This window comes from Halichoerus grypus, chromosome 6 (genome assembly GCF_964656455.1).
Source record: "Halichoerus grypus chromosome 6, mHalGry1.hap1.1, whole genome shotgun sequence".
NCBI classification, from domain to species: Eukaryota; Metazoa; Chordata; class Mammalia; order Carnivora; family Phocidae; genus Halichoerus; species Halichoerus grypus.
In genome coordinates, this window is record NC_135717.1 from 162,872,896 (window position 1) to 162,892,563 (window position 19,668).

At 45.6% G+C, this 19,668-nt stretch overlaps 1 long non-coding RNA gene across 1 annotated transcript; it reads right to left on the bottom strand.

Moving 5' to 3' along the window:
• Window positions 1–58: 58 nt before the first annotated feature.
• Window positions 59–6,692, bottom strand: LOC144382169 (uncharacterized). Its single transcript, XR_013448609.1, has 3 exons — window positions 6,595–6,692; window positions 5,918–6,009; window positions 59–276 (listed from the first exon to the last, which is right to left on the bottom strand). It is a non-coding gene; the product is annotated as an uncharacterized LOC144382169 (long non-coding RNA).
• Window positions 6,693–19,668: the final 12,976 nt, after the last annotated feature.

Here is a 19,668-nt window from a genome sequence, read left to right on the forward strand (position 1 = left end):
CTCTCTCTCTCAAATAAATAAATGAAATCTTAAAAAAATCTCAAGGGCTTACCAAGTGAATATAACATCTGTCCTGTGCCCACGTTGCTGGTTTCAGGCAGGCGACCAGGTCATTACAAGCCATGTGGCTAGGGCTATTTCAATAATGGGGACAAAAAATTGTAGAAGTGGAGAATATCATTTTACCTGGGAGTGGCCGAAGGTGACTTTGAGGGTTGAGGGGCCATGGTTGGTCTGAGTCTTGAAGGACGTCTAGGTGTTACCAGGTAAGGGAAACTGAGGAGAGTAGGAGAGGACACAGAGATGTGACAAGTCTTGATGTAATCACGGGATAGGCAAATAAATGTGCTGTGAGGGTGGAGCAGAGGGTCTCAGGAGATGCTCAGCAGTGGGCGATGAGGCTGTAGAGGAACGCAGATAGCCACCCTGAGTTCATTGGATCTTATTCCTTACGCACTGGGGAGCAAACACAGAAAGAAAATCCCTTAGACTGATTTTCAAGGAAGATCTTTCTGGTAGCAGTGTGAAAGAGGTACCCAGAGCAAAGGGAACAGACTCAGAGCACCAGAAAGAACAATAAAAAGAGCTAATGTGGATTCAACACTTACAGTGTGCCCAGCTCTGTGCTCAGGCCATGCCTGCATTGTCTCATTTAATCCTGCATTTGACTCTGTGCGGTGCACATTTTTATCCCAAGTGCACAGACAGGGATGCTGAGAAATGAGACTGGGCTTTTATTTAAGGAAGAAAAAAAAAAAAGTGTTCCCTAACCAGGAAGCTTCTGATGTATTTTCTGCCTGGGCAGGAACCAATCAACATGTGGGGCTGGCCTGATTCCAGCAGGTGTGATCACCTGGCAGAACAGGAAGCATTTGGGCAGGATTGAGGGCAGTTCCTGACAAGTGTAGAATGACAGCTGTTGAGAGGGAAGTAGGGCTAATGCCTAAATATGGTTATTAAAGAGAAGTTCAGGGACATGATGTCAGAAGACATTCAACCAGTCTCCTAAGATCTGTTCCTCCCCCAAGCCTGTCCACTCTAGTTCCGGGTGATTTCACCATGCCATTGAGAGTTATTAATCATGCCTCCCCTCACTAAGTTACTATTTGTTACCTCAGAATCACAGCTAGCACACTACCTGTCCAGTAAATGTTATTTTCTTTTGCCCATGCTTCTTTTCACTCCAGTTCCCTTCTCTTGTCTTCATATAACCATGCTCCTGTTTAATGTACTCATTATCCTTTGCCCTTTCCCAGACAAGTGTCTACTCCCAATCTTAATAAAATCTTCATCTATTCAATCATTGGCCAAGTGAGAAGTCTCAATGTCACTGTCAACTCCTCTGCTTCCCCTCCATACTTAGTCACCAAGTTCTATCTTGACCCTAATTCCTGATGCTTTTCCAACCCTTGTCACCTTCTCATCTGATCACCTCTGACTTCCTCGGTCATCCAATGAGCCTTCTTATGGTTGTCCAACCACATAATGGGTTGTCCAACCCATAACAACCCCCCTCTGTTATGGGTTGGATCATGTCCCCCCAAAAGATCTTGAAGTCCTAACCCCCACGACTTGCGAACGTGACCTTATTGGAAATAGGGTCTTTGCAGATGATTATGTTTAAGATGAGGTCACCGGGGGTGGGTCCTAATCCACTTATGAAAAGAAACAAACTGGACAGAGTCAGACATGCACACACAGAGAATGCCACATAAAGAAGGTGTGATGTGTCTACAGGTCAAGGAACACTAAAGGTTGCCAGTAAACCACCTAAAGCTAGGAGAGAGGCATGGAACAGATTCTCCCCTGTAGCCCTCAGAAGGGACCAACCCTGCTAACACCTTGATCCTAGCCATCAAGTTTCTGGGATTGTGAGATAAGTTTCTGTTGTTTAAGCCACCCGATTTGTGGTACTTTGTTATGGTAGTCCTAGCAAACTCATACAGCTTCCAAGGTTTTTTTTCTAAATGCACATCTGATTACACCAATCTCTGCTTGAAGTCCTTCCACAAAAATGAAAATAACAGGTTCCATCTATTGAGCACCTACCAGAAACCAGGTGCTCTATCTCTATTGTATCTAATACTACAATGTCCTTTGAAAGAAGATATGACCATTCCCGATTTTGCAGTTGAAGAAAATGATCTTCTAAAAAGCTGTATCTTGCCCAAGTTTATATAGATAGTAAGCAGAAAAACGGAATTTTGACTCTGGGTCTTTTTGAGTCCCAAAGTTAAAGTAGCATTGTGTGTTTCACTAGAATAGGGCTTAGCAAGCTTCTTTTGTAAAGAGTCAGAAAGTTAATATTTTAGGCTTTGCAGGGCATAAGGTCTCATTTGCAACTACTCAGTTTTGCAATCGTAGCATGAAAACAGCCCTAGACAATATGTAAATGAGTAGGCACGAATGTGTTCCAATAAATCTTTATTTACAAAAACAAGTGTGGGTCAGATTTAACCCTCTGGCCATAGTCTACCAACCCCTGCCCTATAACACTGTCTCTAAGGATATAATCCATGCTCCTTGACAAGATAATTACTAATATTAATAGTGTGCTCTTTTTATGTCAGTCTCTGTTCATGTATTAATTTATTTAAATCCTTCCTACTATTATCTGTATTTTAGAGATTACAAACTTGCCAAGATCACACAAATAGTACAGAGCCAGGATAAGAAGATCAGGCAGCCAACCTCCAAAGCCCATGATCTTCCCTATTGTCCACAAGAGACTTCACTCCTCCTTCTGACCACATTCCTCCACCTTCCACCTCCTTCCCTCACTGAGCACTCTGTACTTCTTCCCGCCATAGCACAGTGGAGAAGGAGAAATGAAGGAAGGGGACTCAGCTAGCCCCACCCACCTGCTCTGGGTCCTCACTGTCAGTGGGGATGGGATGCGCACAGAAGGGAGGGGTACCTACCTCCTCCACCTGGTTGTTGTGAGAATCTAGAGATATTAAATACAGTAACCCAAGTAAAACACCAATGTGCTTGGCAAGTTGCCTCGGCTTGCTTTAAAGGCACTTTTATTACTCAACAGCATCTCAGCTAGGGTTGCAGCCACTCGCCTCCCCCAACCTTGCTCCCCTTCTCTTCACTAACAGAACCCCAGTTTGGCTTGGGAGGGCAGCCAGAGGTGACCATGGGATGCAATTCCGGCCAACGACACATAGACAGAAGTCTGTTGGGGATAGCCAGGAAAGTTTTTTGTCTTTCTGATATCAGTTACATGTGTCTTCTTCCTAGGATGTGGCCAAAGGACCGCAGTAGGGGAGCCATTTTTAACCACAAGAATGAAGGCTTTACCAGAGCTGGTGGAGGAAAATGGCACAGGGAATCTGGGGTGCTGATGGGATCCTGTGGCTTCTGTACCCTACTTCACACTCCTTACCTCCAAACTTCTGGTTATGGGAGGGAAACTACCCCTTCTTTGGTTAAACCACTGTAGTTGGGTTTAACCCAACTTAATGTGGACTTATCCTGCCTAACCAAAAGAACTGGGTGGCACATGGGACATATCTTCAGCAAAGAACATGATTTCTAGAATGTAAGGGGTGCTCAGTAAATGTCTAATGAATGAGTCAGTAATGAGTAAACGAATGCATTAATAATAGAAGGACAGAAGCCCTAGATGATAGAGGTCAATGTCCTAGGAAAAAGTAGTATTTCCAGCTACTGCTCACTGGGCACTCTCTCCATCGTGTGCATAAGTGTCAGAGGTTGGTGCTGTCATTTCCACCTCACAGATCAGGACCCAGAGCCCCAGGAGGTGAAGCTAACTTGTCCAAGGAGTCACAGCCTGTATGTGGTGAGGCTAGGATTTGAATCCAGATTTGGTAGGTGTTGAAGCTCATGTTCCTTCTCCTAGCCAAGCCGCTGTCACAGTTAACTGCCCACTGGATCCTTGGGCCAAGACTAGTGGAAGATAAGAGAAATTTGGGATGGAACAGCGCCCACACCCACTGAGTTGTATGAGCATGGATGATTCTTTCCCAGTGTCTGTTCCTTATTTGTAAAAAGGGTGACAATATCTCTTCTTCATAGGTTTTTCATAGTAAATGTGATATGCACATATAAAGTATTTAGCAGAGTGCTAGTAAAGCCTCAAAAAGCATGGCCCCTCAGCATCACTGTCATCAGCATGTTCCCCAGAAACTCTGTAAGAATCTGAGACATGAATGGGGCCAGCACTGAATGGAAGGTTGCAGGGGAGGGGTCCGGCTGAGTCGGACCTTGCAGCTGTTGAAGCCTGTGTGTTTTTCAGCTTTGGACACCTGGTTCCAACTCCTCACTGCTCCCACCAACATCCCCTTTCGAGCCCAGATCCCCGTAGCTTTCAGAAACGCCTGTGAGATTTCTCTCCCTCACTTGAAGTTCTGATAATTCTCGCTGACTTCATTGTCATTCCCAGCTGAGGGAGCGTCCCTCAGAGCCTGAAGGCTCACCCCTTAATCCCACACAGGTGTCAGACAATACCCGATGGGCGGTGAATACTGTGCTCCTGTCTGGCTCCCTGCCGGCCCCACCTCAGCACCAGCAGCAGCCCGGAGTTGGGCTCGAGGTGCGGGGGTGGATTGGAGTCTGAGATGCTAATCTGTCCAACTGAAGGTTTCCCATCTGTCTTGGCACACACAGGCACACGGAATCTACAGAGAGTCAGTTGCAGCCCTGAGCAGGTGGGGTCGTTCCCGGGGCATGTATACAGGTAGGGCTAGGTGTCTCTGCTGGCAGGGCCGGCACGGCAAAGCCCACTGATGCCCTGGGCCATTCCACAGACTCCGTGTGGGAAAGAATGGACCAGAAAATTACTTGACAGAGCAGAGGCTTTGCAATCAGAGCTCTGTTTCAATGCCAGATCTTATGCTTATTAATTATGTGACTCTAACCTCATTGCTTAATCTCTTAGAGGCCATTTTCTCATCTGCAAAGTGAGAAAAATAGGAGGACCTATGGTTGTTATGAATATTAAAAAAGGCAATTTAATAAAGCTTTCATTACAGTCTTTGGGAACTTGTTAGTGCTTGATAATCATTAGCATCTAGTTTATGCACTGTGAAAAGCTTCTGTATAATCCATTAAAAGCTGCTATATGCTCCAGGAGGGATACTGGATTGTGGTTGTATTTTATATCTTTTATTGTTGCTTATCTATGTCCTGTAAAAATGTTAAGAGGAATGGGCATGGCATTGTTTTGTTACAAGAACATATCTAGCTTTTGAAGTATAAGTTTTGTCAGAGTTTACTACCTACTCAGTGCTGTTTGTTGTTCGGAATGCATAACACTATGTAACATAGTCCCTGCTTTCAAAGGGCTTTCAACCTAATTGGGGACACAGCATAAACAGAGATAAAACTAATATTAAAAACTGCAATGAGGGGCGCCTGGGTGGCTCAGTCGTCGAGCGTCTGCCTTTGGCTCAGGTCGTGATCCCAGGGTCCTGGGATCGAGCCCCGCATCGGGTTCCCTGCTCGGCCGGGAGCCTGCTTCTCCCTCTCCCACTCCCCCTGCTTGTGTTCCCTCTCTCACTGTGTCTCTCTCTGTCAAATAAATAAAATTAAAAAAAAAAAAACCTGCAATGAGCCTAAAATAAGGTGTAAAGCTAAAAGCTAATGTGGGTGGCAGTGACCATAATCCCTGGGATTATTCAGGAACAAGCTATCCAGGAGGAGTGGAATGGATGCCTCAGGTCTGGCTGGCCCCCTCCCAATAAGGGGGCCAGAGATCACTAAAACTTGAGGTTAATAAGGAAAAATGATAGGTAATCCTTAAACTGAACCTACTGTGTGCCAGATACGAATCCAAGCACCGTACATATGTTTTTATTTTAATCCACATAGTAACTAGAAGCAGTTGGTGCTATTATTATCCTCATTTTAAGGATGAACAAGTGGGGTACAGAGAAGTGAGGTAACTTACCTCAGGTCACACAGCCAGTAAGTGACAGAGCTGGGCTTTGAATTCGGATGATCTTGTTCAAAAAGCCGCTCTTAACCACCGCAATATACTTCCTTTCAGAAGGAAAGAAATCAGATTGTATTAGTTATGTGAATAACAGCAGATGCTATAAGAAACAGCTCTAAATCTTTAGTAGCTGAATGTGACAGAAGTTTCTTTCCAGTCACAGAGTGGTTCAGTACAGGCATTTAGCAGGCATTCTTCCACACAGTGATTTAGGGACCCAAGCTCCTCCTGTCCTGTGACTCCCCAATTCCCTAGGGCCATGGGGTCCTCTTTTGAATCTCTCCTTGGAGGGAGCCTCCCCACACAGAGGGACTTATGACCAGCCTGGAGGTGGCATCCCTCATTCCTACTAACATTCAATGTTCAGCCACACAGCCAGCCAGCCGTTCCTAGCTTCAAGGGAGTCTGGAAAGCATGGTCTGGCCAATTTTCCAGGAAGAAGATGGGTATGAGTGAGCACTCACAATCTCTGCCACACAACAGAAGACCCAAAACGTTCATCCAAGTGCAAAAAGAATAGAGACTAGAGAGACAGCACCAAAGGCCAGCCCCAAATGCACAGCTATAGGGTTCAGTATCCAAATTGCTGCAAAACAGCCTTGGTCCTAACTCTAGAAGAAGTCTGGAGGTACCTGCATGACCAGTTGCACAGATGGGGCACAGTAATCTGAAGCAGAGGACTCCAGGCAGTGACTAAGTGCTTAGGAACACCGCAAGCAAAGGCTCTTCCTCCCCCAGGCTCCCCTGCAAAGGCAAAAACAAAAACAAAAATTGACCAGATGCAGCAAGATCTCTGCCAGTGAGTCAGTGAGTGGAAGGGCCCCATCTGGAGCTTGGCAGGACACCAGGGCCTTGCCAAGATGCTTTAACTATAGTACAATCTAGAAGATGGCTGGATTCAGAATGGGGCTCGGGTCTAGAGGGGTGACCAGGATGCCAGGCAGGAAGGATTCGATAAGGTCCTGTGATTGAATCACTCTAAGAGGTAGAGAGACAGGGAAGGGATGAGGAGAGAAAGCAGAGAAAATTGTCACCCAGCATCTGCATGTGCTTACCCAGAGATCATCTCAGCACATTGTGGGTTTTGAGCAAAACAGCCCGAGAAGCAGGACTAGACCACAGACACCTTGAACTCAGAACACCCAAGACTTGTCCCCATCCTATAGTCCATGTCCTGGTAAACTGCACCACCATCCACCAAGCTACCAGAGTCAGAGTGTGGGCATCTTCACTGATTCTCCACTTGGGGGAACCGGATTATCTCTTAGATATAGCCCGCCATTCTACCCATCCCCCATATCCCTTCTGTAGTTCAGACACCCCCTTCCCACCTGGACTAACATATCTACAACTTGACACCAGTTTTCCCTCCTTCCGATGTTCAGTTAGTCCTCCAACAAATGTTTATGGATCTTTGAAGCAGATACGAGGCTGTTTGCCTTCCCAATATCCTTTCTCACCTTCTTCCCTACCAACTGAATCCCAGTGTGTTCAGGAAAGTAATATGCAGTTAAAAAACACAAAAAACAAAAACAAAAAAAAACCCACAAAAAACAACTAACTTTCCCAGGCTTCCTTCTTTGCAACTAGAGGTAACTGTGTGACACAATTCTGGCCAATGAGAAGTAGGCAGGGCTCCCTGGGAAGGGTTTCTTTCCTCGAATGGGAGAAAAAAAAAGAAGTCTTCTACAAAAAAAATATTTTTTCATTTCCTTTGGCCCTTCCTCTCCTTCCTGCCTAGCAAGTGGACATGATGCCCAGAAATCTGCAGCTTCTTACTGCCATGAGGAAGTATGATGCCATACGCTAAGGGTGCAGCCGGTCCCTAGAGGATCCAGGGCCCTGATGACTTTCTCAAGCAACTGCACACTCCTTGGGTTGCCTACTTCTGCACATTTGGTTGAGGGGGTGGGGGGAGGTATTAGCTTCCTATTGCTGCTGTAATAAATTACCATGACCTTAGTGACTTTTGTACAGTTCTGGAGAGAAGTCCAAAATGAGTCGCAGGGGGCTAAAGGCAAGGTGTTGGCAGGGCTGGGTTTCTGTGTTAGCCTCGTCAGCTTCTCATGGCCACCTGTGCTCCCCAGCTGGGCTGATGGCCCTTCCTCCATCTGCCGAGCGCACGGCGCCACAATGCCTCCTGCATCATCCTGTCTTCTCTCTTACTCCTGCTCCCCCCTCTTTAAGGACGCTTATGAGTCCTTAAAGACATCAGGTCACATCAGGATACATCAGGGACCTCGGGATAATTCAGGATAACCTCCCCATCTCAAGAGCTTTAACTTCATCATATCTGCAAAGTTTCTTTTGCCATTTAAGGTAACATATTCCAAGGTTCCGGGGGTTAGGATGAAGACATTTTTGAGGCCATTATTCAGCCCACCACAGGGGGAGAAATAAACTCTTGTGTAAACTATTGACAATTGTCTTGTTACTCACAGCTGAAGGCAATCCAAGCTGATAAGAGCACCTAGTGGGTCCCAGACACCAAGCTTGGTGCTGGAGATACTCCAGCCGGCTGAGTATGTATCCCCAGCTGAGAATCTGTCCTGTTATGTTTGCAACTATTTATTTGCTTATTTTGTGGCCTTGGGAGGCTGTGAACTCCAGAGGGCAGGAAATGTGCAACTTATGCTTTTCTGTCACTCCAGCACCAACCCACGGCCTGACACATTGTGATGCTCAGAAAACGCTGGCTGAACAAATGAACTCAGCAATTTGGCGATCACAGCCTGGCCACCAACTCCTAAACACAGGATCGGGAGTTCATTCTAAGCATCACTGAGTAGGAGCATGGAGACAATTGACTAATACTCTGATCCAGCAGTTCCCAAAAGCGGTTCCATGGAACAGGCACTGCATGAAAACAAAAGAGGTCAGGGGTGGCGAGGCTGAAACAAGTCCATTTAGCAAGCCCACACACGCCTGCCTCTTTAAGTTCCAAAACTCTGAGATGTTCCATAATAAAGAAGCCTGTTTAATGCAGCATTTCCCAAGCTCATCTGACCATGCTATTCATTTCTCATGGAGCACTTATTAATCACCCACAGAGCTATAGTTCCATGAAATACTCATGGGGGAACACGGCTCAACCCTTCCCAGACCTGCCTTGGGAACTAGGGCAGTCCAGGGCTCGCGGGTGGGCTTAGCAGTGATCAGACTAAGCGAGTGCAGGGCTGCCCAGCACAAGATCTGCCACTGTCAGGGAGGGCTTTGGGGTGGAGCTGGACCTCACAGACACTGGCATTTGTCCTGGGAGAGGGGAAAGTGAAGCATTCTCCACTTACCCCTGCAAGGCTGCAAGGATCGTTTCAAATGGCGCAGGCTCAGAGTCAATGGGCTCAGAGGAAGAGCGTAAATGGGGTCACCCAAAGGCATCTTTCTGGAGTGCCCCTGGCTGAGCAAACCCCAATTATGGCCTGATCCCAAGCCAGCTGACCATTTCCCGGCTACATCCAGCCGAATGGCAGCCAGAGTGTGAAGACTTGATCCTTTCCCCCACAGCAGCCACCGTGGACAGGGGCTTCCTTGGCTCGGTCACAGGAACCCACGTGACCTTCCAGCCCCTCTGCATACTGATCCATCTGCACCGAGGATTACTGCTTTTGCTCCCACTGAGCAGCTAGCATCGACCTCCAGGTTCAGGGAAACTCAGTCCCAAACCACTTCTGATCTTCCGCCTCCAGGTTTGGTACGCATTATAGGACGTGTGTCCACAGAACGATGGGGCTGAACGTGATGTTGAAGATCCTCTCTTCTGTGGTTTGCAAATTGAAATCCGCAGTTCAATTTGTTCAATTTCAAATGGAAATCCGGGAGTTCATCAGGGATGCCCAGGCACCCACTCTTAAGGACACGGGACAGCTTTTACCTTTTTCATATTAAACTCATATCTGAGAATTCACTTACATTCCTTACAAATAATTGTTTTAAAATTTTGAACCTCATTCTCTAGGTCAAGATCTTCATAGTGCACTTGGAAAAACTGAGGACCAGAGAAGGAGAGGGAGTGCCCAAGACTGCAAAGAAAATACAAGGCACATTTGGATGGAGAATCCAGGCCCCTTGGTTCCTGACTGAGAATTGTGTCCATCACACTGTGCAGATCCTCGCATGGGTGGCACCAGACCAGAAGAGAGCATTGGATGCAAAATATTCGTGAGACATTTCCCCCCCCAAGTTTCCAACAGTTAATAGAAATTGTGATAGAAAACAGACTTCTAAAAATAAATTTGGGTTACAATAAGAAGAATGCTTTTTAAAGGACACCCCCCAAGGACTCCATCTGGTTAGTTAATGACTCTATCATCCATCTATTTTGAAGGTTCCACTGGCTATAAAATGGACTTGCACACCATAGGGTTTCCTTCTCTTCCCCTGCCCTATCCACTCTCTCTTCTAGCCAGCTTCCAGGGCATTATTTAACATCATCACTCTAGCCAAGGAAAGTGTTCTTAATCCTGAGCAAGCTTAGAGAAGACATGTACACAACTATTTCAAAATAATTAAGCACCCCTCACCCCCCACAAACACTAAATCTCAGCCCAATCTACTTTGTCGTGACCCAGCCCCTCTCCCTATGCCACCATCCCCAGCCTAGGATAAAGCAATGAAAAGGATTTTCTTTGCTTTTCAGAAGACATCAAGAGAATAAGCATCTCCAGAAGTTTAAAGCACAGAAATCCTCTCCCAGCTTGAAGATTTGTGTCTGAAAAGGCTGTGTGAAATGTAAATAGATAACGAGACCCACCCATCAAATTCAATGGAACATAAGCTTTCTCTTGTACCTTCCCTACACCCTTTTCTTCTTGATGACTCTTATTTGGGGGCACAAACTAACCACTTACTTTCAGGAAAGTATGCTCTCTGTGAGACTGGAATTACGATCATAATACTAAATGAAGAGCTAAAGCTCAGAATGGTTAAGTAACTTGCCCAAGGTCACCCAGCAAGTAAGTGTGGTAGAGCCCAATCCCAGACCCAGGTTTCAGACTCTAATGCTCCTATTTTCTCCACTGGGGCCTTAGCCCCTGCAACATACTGACAACACGAGCTCACATTTATTGAGGTCTTACCAGGTACCGGGCTCTGTGCAAAACTTCCACCTTTGAAGAAGTAGTGAAGTAAACCCACTCCAGCAAGGAACAGGAGTGGCCTTTGGATTTTTAACCGACCTCTCTCCACCAGCTGAGACAGAAAAAAAAACAAAATTGTCACCTCTGTAACTTACAATTGAATGGCATAAAACTCATGGACCCAGATCAACTTTGCAATCTGACCCCTCTCGTTTGGAAGACAGAAGCATGATCCTCCTAACTTTTTGGATGTCTCTTTGCATTGTCACCTCCTATGCTCTTGGTAGGTCTCAGAAATAAATGGCAATGACCCTTGGATATCACCTGTCTGAATATTGGATGTGGACTCATCTCAGATATTACCTATGGCAATCAGACATATTGGATGTTTTAGGAGGGTTCCAGACTTGGCATTTGTCTTTTCCCACATAAGTGGCTTGTCAAATTCTACAGTTACCATATATAAACCCCACAGATCTGCCCAAATGGCAAACACAAACCTTGTGTCACCAAAGCCCAGAACTTCGGTAGGAGCTTGAGCTTGCCATGGAATTGCTTTAATTTATGATTCTTTCAGAAGGGCTGGCTTTCAAGTTGCAGGCCATGATCTCAGAGACAGGCATGCACCTTCTCTCAGTTTAATAGGTGGCTTTGGGGAATCAAAGATCCCAAAGATTGAAGTGTCATCTGTGTTTTGTAGGAAAATATCAACTTAATCACTCCTCTATTGCCTGAGGAGAGAATCCTAACCTATGCATATGTTCCAAAGGAATTTGTTTTCTCAGTTGGCAGTAAATATCATTCATTTCCAAACTGGGTGTGTTTTGGCATTTGATATATCACTGCAGATAGAAGAACACGACAAAGAGTGGTTTTGTGCCAGAGCAGCAGGGTGGGCAAGCTGAGGATACCCAAAGTTCTCCCATCTAAAAGCATTCCTCCACCACCACGCCCATGCTGCTACCTTAATTGCCAAAAATATCATCACCATTAATGCCCAGGCCCTTTCCCTGGGGTTTGAGCCACCCCAGTGTGTCCACCAGTGAGGAAGATCCCTCAGGCTTCAGGACCCATGGGAGCCAGTTGGAGGGCAAAGGGGTTTATAGAGAGACTTGAGGCCCAACTGATCAAAAAGCAAGAGTTAAAGAGAAGGATCAGAAGAGGAGAAGCAACTGTGCCTTCAGTGTTTCTCTAGGGCTAATCCTACTAGAGAAAGTGCTAGAACTCTGTTCCCCTACACAGTCCCTCAAACTTTTTTGGTCACTAGAGCACCTTGGGCGAGCCCATGAACAAGTTCCCCTCACGTTTCAGCTTCCGCTCCATCAGGAATGTTTCCTGTCCCAGCCCCGGCTGTTTACAAAGCCACCCCAGATACCCTGGCACCAGCACTGCTGGCCTTGGTCCCCCAGCATTGTCAGAGTCTCTTGAAATGACTCCTTCTACTTTATTCTCAGCCCTCATGCTCTGAGGACACAATCAGGAGCCTCTCAGTGCTGGGTAAGATCAAGTCTTGCATATGGGCTGTACTATAAACATCACCCACTGTCTTATGACGGTACTGTGGCCCCCAAAACAAACCTCTGCACCTCTACTTTTTCCTGAAGGTGAATTCCAACCCAGAAGATTTCTTGGTTCCCCGTAAAACCCACCCTACTGTCCTCCCACACTCATCCGATTAATGTTTTCATTACCTAATGCAATCACCGTAGCAACCATCATGGTAGATTTTCTCCACATTAAGCCATCCCTTACATCCCTGGTGTTCCTCCAAGATACATCAGCCTTGGGGCAAAATGGCACAGAGTTAATAGGAAAAAACTGTATCTCTCTGATTCCAGCCCTGTCCCTGTTGCAAGATCTCAGATGTTCCTTAGAGTTCCCTCATGCAAAGGGGCCATCTCTTCCATGCTCACAAACCTACTTCACCCTTTTCCAATTACCAATACCAGAGAACAGATTGGCTTATCACTTCTACCTCCAATGACATCTTTAACTCCTGCTTTCCATGTCCACCCAAGTTATTAATGCCCATGATGGCCATTAGAGTTGCCAAAGAGTCACGATGTCAGCCATCAAGAAATCACAACCAAACTAGCAAGGATTTTTAGGGTTGCCAGTGACAGCCATCCAAGTCAATGTGAATAAGCACAAGAGGGAATTTATTAGGTCCCAGGACTGGAAAAAATCAAGATAGTGCAGTATTCGGGAATCCCAGTCTCCCTTCCCCCACCCCTCTCCTCCACTCACCCCTGTGCTAACTTCATTCCCAAATAGGCTCCCTCCTTGCCGTGGTAAAATTGGTCACTGTGACTGTTGGCTCCAAATGTACGGCTATGCACAGCAGGAAGATGGAGAATACAAGCTTTTTCATTCAGAAGCTCCAGAGTCAAAGTCCTGGCAAGACCTCTGACTGCCCCAGCTGGGTAACTGCTTTCCCTGAACCATGCCCCGTGACCAAAGGAATATAAATGTCTGTTGGCCAAGGTCACAGGCCCACTCCCGTGTGGGTGAGTATTAGTTTCAGCTGAACCAAGTGGAAGAGGGTCCCCAGAGGAAAGAAAGATTTTTATCACCAAAATAAGGGGAAGAGTTCCGGAAAGGCTAAGGCAACAGAAACCCAAATAGGCTTTATTCCGAGAATTAAAATCTCTCTTAGCTCTTTTAGGTTTGCTCAAGAACTGGGGTAAAACCAGGTCTGCAAGTCAGGAGTGAGAACAAATGTGGCACTGAATCAGTGGACCTCAGTGTGGGAATCTGGGATCTGAAAAGTCAAGAGAAACAAAGTAGGGACAGCTGTTGATTCCCGGTCAGACTAACCAAGTGCCTTGCTCTGGGTGGGCCTCCTGAGCAGCTTGGCCTCATTCACTATCACTAACCCAGGGTCCCTGAGCCCACCCAACCATCATTTTTGCCCCAGGATCAAACTTCAGGGGAAGATACGAGAACCCTATCTCCATGCTTCTCTTTTCAAATGTGCCAGATACAAACATTTTAGCAGTTGAAAAGCAGCTCCTTGCAACCATGAAGGTAGGAGCAGCTTGGGAATAAAGGCAACAGAATGCTGAGAGATGGAAACAGACTTCTGGCTACATCATTCGAGGCCCGAATCCTGTCCTACCCGCAGCCAGTGCCTTCCTCTGGACTGTTCCATTACAAAAGCTATCCAGTTCCCCTTTCTGCATACACCATAATGGGTTGAATTTTTCTATCACTTACAACCAAAGGAATCCTAAGTGAAAGAAACAGGGAGTGCCTTTCCTGAGCACTATCTTGAGAAATGTGCTGACACATTCGTGGTTTAGTGAGAATACTCAACAGATTAGAAATGTCTGTCCTTGGTGTGAGTCCCCGTTGGGACAGGGAATGTTGGCACTGATGCCACATACTTGAGGAAATAAATAAATCCAAATCTGGATGGCACTAAATACCCTGTCTTGGGTTCCACAGATTGCTGATCATTGATCAGACCCCAATCTCCATTCACCAGAGAGAAAAATGGGTCTAGAAACCCATCCAACTTCCATTGCCCGGCAAGATGGAGTTGGCCAATTTTTATCCCCCAGGATATCAGGGAAACCAGGGCAGTGAGATTTCATCTGATTTGCCAAGTAGCGGATCCCTGAACATTAATGTGCTGATCAGTTTTCAGAGAACCAACCAAGTGTCAAGCCAAAATAAGGAGTCTTACAAGGGCTTCTATGAGCCTGTTATCTTTCTGATTAGTATTCAGTTTCATTTTAAGAATTAATTCTCTCAGTACAAGGTGAGCACTGGTAATGCATATGAATTTACATACCCTATGAGCAGCTTTGTATTAAGCTAAATACCTGGAGCTTTCATGAATTTGTGAAACCCAAATCTCCCAAATGAACAACTGAGGTCTTACTTGCAGCTTGGAAGATAAAGCATTTTAAAGATAAAACTCCTTCTTGGAGTTTTTGAAGGCCTTGGACCTATTCACCTTTGAGTTTGGGGTTTGGCTCACCTTTGGGGTTTGAAGAATCTGAACCAAATTTGTCTAACTGCAGAACCAGAGCCTCTTCACCACTGCTCTCTCTCCTGCCTAACACAGTTCTGCAACAAACTAGAAAGCCACAAAAAAAATTTTAGTTTTTTCCCTTCCTCTTTAAAAGAAACCCTAAAGTTAAAATTGTCTATTCCCTGTCACTCAGGCCAATCCCATATATTAGCCTTCAGAAAACTAAATTCAAACAACAAAAGGAATTCATTAGTTCATGAAAGTGAATGGCCCAGAGATGGGTGAAGCTTCAGGCAAAGCTTGATCCAGTGCCCACATTCTGAGATCAGGACTTGATTTCTTCCTGTACATTTTTTAAGCTTAATCTACTTTCTTTGATGTTGGCTCCATTCTCAAGCAGTCTCTCCCCTCATTGTATCAAGATGACTGGCAATAGCTTTCAGAGCTACATGATTATTTTTTCAAAGATTTTATTTATTTAATTGAGAGAGCAGAGTGAGAGGGAAAGCAGAAGTGGGGGCAAAGTGAGGGGTCAGAGGGGGAGGGAGAAGCAGGCTCCCCACTGAGCAGGAGGCCTGACACGGGACTGGATCCCAGGACCGCGAAATCATGACCCAAGCTGAAGGCAGATGCTTAAATGACTGAGCCATCCAGGTGCCCTGCAACATGATTCTTTATTCACATCCAGCAGAAATAGAGTCTGTAGTTCAGAATCCCCAGCAAAAGTTGTGAGGTTCTTTTGGTTGGACTGGCTTAGATCCTAAGCCCATTTCTGAGCCAATCATGATGGGAAAGGAGCATGCAACATGCTGATTGGCCCAAGCCAGAGTCCCTCCTTAGAGCTAGGAAGAATGTCAATCCTATCCAGACCACATGGCTGGAGAACTTGGGGTAGAGTAGGTAGGAGAAATGGGGCATGGTGGATAGTAATCCCCAAACATCCATTACAGTGCTCATGGTACACCTGAAGCAACAGAAAACCAGAGAGGTTACTTGACTCAGAATCACACAACGAGCTAAGTGGGAGAGGGAGAAACTAGACCTCAAACCCACTGTCCTAAAGAGCCTTGTGCTTTTCTATGTTAAACTTAACTCGAAACCAAAACTGCACAAATGCCATTGTGTCTTTTCATACTTCTAAAGTTTCTGGAGAAAAAAAAAAAGAAACATTCTACAGGTATGTGGGGGAAAGTAAATTACTTGCAGGGACCCTCCATTCCTTAGGAGCAGTCTCCGTGATTTTCAAGAACAACAAAGAAAGAAAAGTCCCAAGAACCCAGTGCCTAGTCTAACTGGGTCATCCCAGCCAAACAGAGCAACCCAGGATGCCAGGCATGGGGAACAAAAGAGAAAGTTCTGCTTGGGCCTGGGGCAGCCTCCAGATTTGAGGGAGAAGGCTGGGGGCCAGGACTGCTTTTTCTCTGTTCCCAATCCTCTGCTAGGCCATTTGCATTTCATTGTGGTCCTGGATGATTTAAGGAGCCCAGTGAAAGCCCTTGGATGTGGTTAGGACGTTCATGCTCCAGTGATAAATAATGTGACCAATGTGTATGGCCCAGAGTCACTGCATTATCAAAGGACTCCATGGAAACGCGGGAAATGCCAGGGCTTCTTTTCCTGCTTCTGCTTGTTTTCTTCCTTTATTTATTTAATCTACTTGATGAATTGATTTCTTGTCCCTTTCCAAGTGTTTAATACCATCCTAGGAACTGACACTCTTCCTGTCATTGGCATGTGATCTCTTTAAGCCTGCAGTCCCACCAGAGCTTTGATCAGCGGTCAGAGTTGAAAGAAAAGGATGAAGGAGACCAGGCCCCTTGCCCATCCCTTTCCCTCTGTCACCCTCTCCAGACAATTTTTTTTTTCCCCAAAAGAAATCTCCCAGTTGACTTCAAAGACAGCTCTGCATCCAGAGAGATAATACTGGTAGGGAGTAGGGGAGAAAGGGAGAAGGCTGAGAGGAAGAAGTGAGGTCTCTGGGCAGAGAGGGATGGGGGTGGAGATGGGAACCAGACCCCTGTTTCAGCGCAACTTGTTCTGTGGGACCAGCCCCAGTTGGGAGGACTCATTTGGCAAGAGGTGTGTCTCTAAGAACTCAGAAATCTGGACTTTCTTTGCTGATAGAGAAGTCAGCTTTGGACAGGGCAGAAGGGAGTGACTACTAGTTGTTTCTGGAGCAGCTTCTTAGATGTACCCCTATTTCTGCCATGGGGTTAAGAACTGGGGTTTGGAGTCTGGGTTCAGGTTCCAGCTCTGTACATGTCAGGTGTGTTCAGCTGGGCAAGCTTTTCACCTCTCTAAGCCCCTCTGACTTCTCAACTCAGCCCTTAAATGAGAGCATTTCCCTTCTCCTTCTACTGCAGTCACAGCAAGCCAACAGGATTGGGAAGGGTGAACTGAGCATGCCTCGCCCAAGGCCAGGACCGGGCCCCATCGGGACTGAGCACTTCACCACCACCACCCACCCCTTGCAGGCAGGGAAATAAGGCAAGGCAAGCTCAAAGGCCTGAAGTTTCCCAAGTCACAAGTCATGGGGGTGGGGGGGTTGTGTGCAGATATTGGGAGGAAGCAATGAAGCAATTTGCCAAGGGAATATCATAAGGCACACTCACACGTAGGTGAAGACAGAAGTGGCCCAAAGATCAGAGCAGTGGCTTTTAGGTGCCACATTTGAATGTTCAACAACTCTTCTCCATCACTATGAACCAGATAAAAAGATGTCCACCTAACAACAGCAGGGGAATAGACCACTGGCTCCCCAGGTACCACCAGGAACCTAAGACAACATCAGTGGAAGAAGGGAACCCCTTTATAGAGAACAGATGCCAAGGTCTATTTTTCTGGGTGTCTTCCTGCCCTGCTAGAGCTAGAGCTATTTCTGTGGCCAGAGAGAACATTACTGGCGTCCAGGATACAAAGATCACAATCTTCTTGCCTCTTATAGTTGTTAGGATTCAGTAAGTTAATGTGTATGGTGGGCTCTTAGATAATGCACAGCAAAGAGTACCTGATCCAGAGATGGCAGCCTTCGTTAGCATTTCAACAGCATGTTGTTGGTTTCATTTAGATTATAAGTTCCATCAGCCATTCCTCTTTTCAAGGTGGAAACACCAAAATGCAACTCAGACTCCCTCATTTGGTGTGGTGGCTTTTTAGGCACTAAGGCTGATAATGTTTTCTTTTTCACTGTCCCATCATTGTAGAGCTTGGCTTTCCGACATCATAAAAGCCCCCTGAGCCAGGACAACTAATTAGGCATCAATGGTTGGAAGAGCCCATGACTCAAAGTCTCATTTTTTCCATTTGTCTTCCAAGAGCAGTGATGGTTGCTTTCCAGAGCTATATAGACTCCATCTGTGTCAGACCCTCCAACAGAATGGCTTACATACATCTCTTTAGGGGCACCTTGCCCACTTTGCAGATTCAGTATTGTCTCAATCATGTTCCGGCTTCTTTCTGCCATTTGTAACACACCTGGAGCCTTTGTGTCCTCCCCTATGCTGTCATCGTGTGGTTACTCGGCAATTGCCAACGGGTTTTTCATATAAGCCCAAGAAAAACATCATTAGGAATGGTGAGCCTGTGGCCATTGCTTAATGGTCTGCTAAGCCAAACAGATATAAATTGGAGGTATCTGAGCCGAAGGCCTTTCTACTAGAAAGGAACATGAAGTTGACTCTTTGAACATGAGGAATGGTAGGGTTGCCCTTACTGCATCACAGAGAGTTTTCCCTAAATAAAGACACTTATAGAAATGTACCATTTCTCTTTAGGTCTTCTTGCAAATGTGCTCTAGAAGGAAGATCATTTTTTTTCTACAAGGTAAAGTGATCATAGTGTCCATTTTCGTTAAAATTCCTATTCCACATAGAACAGCTTCTTTGGTAACTGGCTTTATTTCTTCTTCATGGGGCTGCAAATTATGGAGAAAGGGGTTCAATGTCCTCTTCCTTAGGGCTGCTTTTTTTCCTCATCCTACCGTTTTACCTTTACCTCCGTAACTGACCACATTCCCTTCACCACCCACCTCTATTTCCACCACCTCGTTTCACTATCATACAATCCCATGGATACATAAGCAGAAAAACCAAGTCACCTTGGTTTCTTCAGGATGGCATCAAACATCTCAACAGCATAAGACAGAAGATCATAAATGTCAAGGAAATAAAGAGTGACCCCAGAATTTTACACATGAGGAATTTGTCCTTCAAATTCAAAAGCAACAGCCAAGATAAAACATACCAAAAAAAGAAAAAGAAAAAGAAAAATAGAGAAATAGGCTAATTTGCTCTTTGAAAAAAAATTTTTTAAATTTGTTTATCAAATCCAGCCAACCAAAAAATGAATGAAAATAAAGAACTCAGAAAAAGGAAAATCCAATTTTAAAATGCATTAAAAAGAATAGGTGATGAACATTAACATATCAGAATATAAAGGTCATGCTATCGAGATGCAGTAATTGCAATTTAAATATAAGATGTAAAAAAAGTAAAAATAAACAAAACATAAAAATTATCATGTAACAGGGGCCTGGGTGGCTCAGTCAAAGCGTTTGCCTTTGGCTCGGGTCATGATCTCAAGGTCCTGGGATAGAGCCCCATGTCAGGCTCCCTGCTGAGGGAGCCTGCTTCTCCCTCTCCCCCTGCTGCTCC